The sequence below is a fragment of the Malaclemys terrapin genome, chromosome 1, assembly GCF_027887155.1.
Source record: "Malaclemys terrapin pileata isolate rMalTer1 chromosome 1, rMalTer1.hap1, whole genome shotgun sequence".
Lineage (NCBI taxonomy): Eukaryota > Metazoa > Chordata > Testudines > Emydidae > Malaclemys > Malaclemys terrapin.
The window spans coordinates 142506481-142512470 of NC_071505.1; positions in this window are offsets into that span (position 1 = coordinate 142506481).

Sequence of the window (5990 nt, forward strand, 5' to 3'; positions counted from 1 at the left end):
AACCAGAATCTGCAAAAGCAGGTGAGGAGGCGAAGGCAGCACGGTGACAAGAGTGATGAGGACATGGACACAGACTTCTCTCAAAGTACAGGCCCCGGCAATTTGGACATCCTGATGGCAATGGGGCAGGCTCATACCATGGAACGCTGATTCTGGGCCCGGAAAACAAGCACAGATTGGTGGGACCGCATAGTGTTGCAAGTCTGGGATGATTCCCAGTGGCTGCGAAACTTTTGCATGCGTTCCATCTATCACCCCACCACAGTTAGGGAATCCCATTGGAGCATCCACTATGACCTGCACATTTCCCAGAGTCACTATCCTTGATAGCAACATCTCAGTGATTGCGTTGGCTACTTGGATCACAGCAGCCCCCACAGTAGATTTGCCCACTCCAAATTGATTCCTGACTGACCGGTAGCTGTCTGGCGTTGCAAGCTCCCAGAGAGCTATCGCCACTCGCTTGTGTACTGTGAGGGCTGCTCTCATCTTGGTATTCTTGTGCTTCAGGGCAGGGGAAAGCAAGTCACAAAGTTCCATGAAAGTGCCCTTATGCATGCAAAAGTTTCGCAGCCACTGGGAATCATCCGAGACTTGCAACACTATGCAGTCCCACCAGTTTGTGCTTGTTTTCCGGGCCCAGAATCAGCGTTCCATGGCATGAGCCTGCCCCATTGCCATCAGGATGTCCAAATTGCCGGGGCCTGTACTTTGAGAGAAGTCTGTGTCCATGTCCTCATCACTCTTGTCACCGTGCTGCCTTCGCCTCCTCACCTGCTTTTGCAGATTCTGATTCTGCACATACTGGAGGATAATGCGCAAGGTGTTTACAATGCTCATAACTGCCGCAGTGATCTGAGTGGGCTCCATGCTTGCAGTGGTATGGCGTCTGTGGAGAGCAGGAGAGAAGAGTTGCAGCGGAAGCGGTGGATGACAGAATAGATATTTACGGAGATGCCACAAGAACAGATATTTATAGACAACGACGAGAGGCCCTGTGAGGTGGATTCATGAGATCAGGAAAGCAGAATTGCAGTAGCGGCGGTGGACGGCGATGGTCATATAGAGGACCTTGAGGTGGATTCATGGCACCAGGAGAGCAGAATGGCAGCAGAAGCGGTGGTTGGATGGCCAGTTTTGCTGACCTATTGCACTGTCTGCTGCCAGCAGCACCAGGACACAACAGTCCCTTGGCTGAGCTGAGTGGGCTGTACGCTTGCTGTGGTATGGCGAGACACAAGCAGGAGAGCAGAGTTGCAGCAGATGCCACGAGAATAGATATTTATTCAGAATGAAGAGAGGACCTGCAAGGTGGATTCATGGCACCAGGAGAGCAGAGTGGCAGCGGAAGCGGTTGTTCGATGACAACGGTTAGCAGTCCTACTGCACTGTCTGCTGAAAGCAGTATGGCTGTGTAGTGGGGCAGCTCCCCCACTCCAGCAGAAAAAGGGTTAAGTCAGCCCTGGGAGAAGGTTGTGGCTGAGAGCTGCTAAGCTGGGCTGATTAGGGAAGCCGGCTGTAGTTGGGCCACGCCCCAATCAGGCCACAGCTGGCCTGTATAAAAAGGCTGTGAGCCAGAGGCCCAAGAGAAGTCTCTCTCCAGGCTGGGAGAGAGCAGCGCTTGGCTGCTAGCAGAAAGGGTACTGGGAGTGCAGGGCTGCCAAGAGCAGGTTTGGTCCCTGGTGAAAAAAATTTTTCGGACCCCCCAGCAAGGGTGGACCGGCTAAACAGGGCCGATGAAGGGAGGAAGCCGGGCCCCCTTCCAGACCGCTGGGCCCCGGTAATTTGTACCAGCTCTTCCTGTGGGAGTGAAGCAGGGCTGGGGAGAGCCAGAGGGGCTGGGGAGCTCCAGGCTGGCAACTCCCCAGGCTGCAGTGCCTGGTCCAAGGCCCATAGGGGTACTGGGACTCTGGGAGGCAGAGGAAGGCAGCAGGTCTGAACCCCTTTGCCTGTGATGAGTGGCTTTTACACTGCAGTCTGCCCCAGGGAGTGGGGGCTTGGTGATGACTGGCAGTAGCCCAGACTGAGGCAAGGTGGGGATTAGAGGGTTGGGGGTTTCCCAGAGAGGGGAGACCCATAGAGACTGGTGGGGGGTATTGCCAGGCGGCAGCCCTCGGGTAAAGGGGCACCAGGGTCTGGGAGGGAGCTACAAGTGGGACACTGGCCTGCAGAGGGCACCCAGGCTGGAAAAGAGCTAATTCCCTGAGACGACCAGCAGGAGGCACTGCAGGGGTGAGTCCCGCACCTTTACAAGTGCCCACATGGAAAAAAGGCATGAAATGATTGTCTGCCATTGCTTTCACGGAGGGAGGGGTGACTGACATGTACCCAAACCCACCCGCGACAATGTTTTTGCCCCATCAGGCATTGGGAGCTCAACCCAGAATTCCAATGGGCAGCGGCGATTGTGGGAACTGTGGGATAGCTACCCACAGTGCAATACTCCGAAAGTCTACGCTAGCCTTGGTACTGTGGATGCACTCTGCCAACTTAATGCGCTTAGTGGGGACACACACAATTGAATGTATAAAATCATTTCCTAAAAAATCAACTTCTATAAATTCGACCTAATTTCGTAGTGTAGACACACCCTCAGCCATAACTCCATTTTAACTTAGATTTTGCCTGGGATTTCTCTCAGTGGTTGTCATTTTTCCTCTCCAGAAAGGCCATTCATTGTGTTGGTTACTAAAAAGAGGAATAAAACTTTTCTTCAGCATTCCCACTCCCCCCAATTTCCCTCTTGTGGTGCGCAGTGATAAAGGGCCTGAGTCTGCAAGCTGCTGAATGCCATCAGTTCTCATTTAAAAACTGTGGGAGTTGAAGATGCTGAATATCCCTGGGGTGTGTTTCTGAACAGTCCAGCAAGCAAAGACATTTTCTTTGTAGATATATAGAGAGCAGAATGCAAAGGGAAGGCCTGAGCCAGCTGGGTGAAGCTCACTCTGACTAATGCAGTGTTACTCCCTATGAAGCCCAGAGCTCCGTTGCTTCTGGAATCATGTTTTTGGATTGAATTGGAGCTTTACACTGAGATTCGTGTTCAGGCCCTACCATCCATGTGGAAAGAAAGGCAAGGGGCACAAAACCTCCTAGGTAGAAGTCACAAACAGGTCTCAGTTACTGCCTCATGACCAAGGGGAAGCTGAAGAACTGTATGCGGGGAGCCCAGCACTGGGTCACAAGTGGGTATGAATCAGACACTAACTACTTTGTAGCAGAGGGGGATGGATATAGAATAAATGAAATTTGCTTTGTCTGCTTATCGCCCAGCCAAGGGCGCTCCAAGACAGGCAATCATCAGCCAGTTTAGGTCCACACTGGAGAGCCCATAAAATGGGGAGTGAATATAAAGGTGCATCCTGTCTATGTACAGCATTCCCAGCCCCTATTGAGCGGGCTGGGGAATGGAATGTATGTCTCTGACATGGCAGCACAGGCTCCTAACCCCCAGGTGGGAGATCCAGCTTCTCAGGGAGTAAGAGACCAGGACAGGGAATGGAACCTGGGTGTCCTGCACAGCAGAGCAGAATACCAGCCTCAGGGAGTGCTGGGTCAAACCACTGCAGCACTCCCAGCCCCCAGCTAGCAAGAGCCTGGGACAAGGAATGGAACTGGGGTTTCTTGCATGCTTCTGGGCATAAATACCCTCTTTCAAAAAGACCCTTTGGGGTAGGGAAGGGGGAAATCTTACTGAATCATGTCAAAACCTTGAAGATTTAAGTAGACACCCCTTGTAGAAATGCAGGTGGCAGCAAGAAGAGAATCAGAAGAGGGTGAAGGAGCATACAGAGATTTCACATCAATCCTGACCCACAGAACTGCCTCTTATTCCAGGCCTGGGCTTCCTCCCACCTCTGCTAAAGCCCCCAGCCCTGCCCTGCAGCCCCAGATGCAGCTAGTGACTCCTCTTAACATAATGGTGCCTTCAGGACCTGCCACCAAAATGCCGCCGAAGACCCGGAGTGAGTGAAGGACCCGCCCCTGAAGTGCCAATAAAGACCCGGAGCGCCGCCGGTGAGTACAAGCAGGTGCAGCTGGTGGCGCCTTTTTTTTTGTCTGCCCCTCCCTGTTCAGAGTAAAAATTAAAAAGGCACCAAAAAATTAAAAAGGCGCCACTTGTGCTCAGTGGGGGAGTGGCTGCTCCCCCTGCTCGCTCCCTAGCTACGCTACTGGGTGCCTTCCAAATTCAGAGACAAGTCCAAACCTTTTACTTAGGGCTTGTCTACACTACAGGTTATAGCGGTATAACTTATGTCACTCAGGGGTGTGAAGTATACTGACCCTAAGTGCCGGTGTGGACAGCACTATGTTGGTGGGAGAGCTTCTCCTGCTGACATAGCTACCACCTCTCATGGATGTGGTTTTATTATGCCAAGGGGAGCTTTCACCCGTTGGCATAGAGCATCTTCAGCAGACTCCCTGCAGCAGCACAACTGCATCAGTGCAGCTGTAGCACATCTAATATACACTAGCCCTGAGGAAAAGGCTGGCATGCTAAGGATCAACACCTTCCTCTCCCCTCCTTTGGTACTAGATCCTGCCCCACCTGAGAGCACAGCCACTGCTCCAGCTAGAATTGGTTGCATCACAGTGAGGGAAGGATGGAGAAAGGGAACGAAGTAGTTGCCTCACTCTCCCAGCTGAGGACATAGCAGTCAGCCCCCAACTACAGCTGACCCAGGACAAGGAGAGGCCTAGCAGGGTAACACCCATGGACCAGAGGAGCTCCTGCTTTCTCTCTAAGAGGTGCTGTGAAGTCTTGGAGTTCACCTGAAGGTGCGCTGCCTCCTGTTTCTTTCTCCAGACCCCTGAGTAAAGTGCACAAACATGGCCTAAGATGTCAGAGCAAGTCCCTTCTGCCCATCATAGTGTGGGTGCTGAAAGGTTTTAAACACTAGGTGTGCACTTTTGCCTGTTTTCTAGGATTTCCCTGGACTCTTCCTCATCTCCACCTTAGATAGCACCACTCAGTTGAAGGGAACTGGGCCAGGTGGGCCTAAATATTAGTGGAGGTAAGAGGAACCCTACATTTGACTCAGGCTCCAGTGCAGGCAGCGCTGGGTCAGATGGCAGTTGGTGGGGAAAGCCCCCAGCTCTCCCTGAGACTGGAATCGGCGTCATCCTTTGGGCAGGGTGAATTGGGGCAACCGCTCTGGGCCTTGCGCTTTTGGGGGCTCTGTACTTTGACATCATGGTGTCAGATGTAACACTTTGCACACACCCATCAGAGTGAGTGTGTATGTGTTGCTCGGGGGGGTTTGGGGATCCCGGGAGCCATCCATTGGGGTGGGATCGTGGCAGTGGTTCTTGGGTTCGCTCCACAGCACTGGAGATGGCAGCGATTGTCCCTGCATGGGCCCTATGGCCGGTTGTCTAGGAGATGGGGGAGGGCTGTGGTGGTGGTGGCGGGGATCAGAGACAGGAGGTGGCGCCAGAGGAGCCAGGGGTGAGTGTAGGGCTGGGGGTGGGGGCATCCCACAGGCTGGGACCTCCCAGCCCCATCTCATGGGGGTCAGTGCTGCCTTTCTGGGGTCCCCAGCCCAGGCTGCTGGCAGCAAGCTCACGGGAAGGCCCCAGCTCAGGGATTCTTAGAAAACCAGCCATGAAGGGGCCTATTTCTGTGTGGGGCTGGTCCAGCCCACCAGGCCCTGGCTCATGAGCTCCCCGGAGGGGTGCGGAGCAGCTCAGGCACTGGCCCCCACCTAGGGGATCCATGCACAGCTCAGACGGGTGCCTGAGCTTCCCCAACAGCTGTGTCTCATCCAGTGGTAGTTCCAGCACTGGACACTTCTCACAGCAGTGCCTAGCTCACTGGGGAAGGAACGCAAGGGAGTATGAAAGAGCTCAGCACACTGTCCCTACCACATTAATCCTGCAGGAAGCCCACCCCCGAGCTGTGGCCTGCCTGAGGGAGGCACTCCATTTCTGCAGCACGCTCCTTACTCACCCCCCCCCCTCACCACAGTAATGACTGCACTGGGACACAA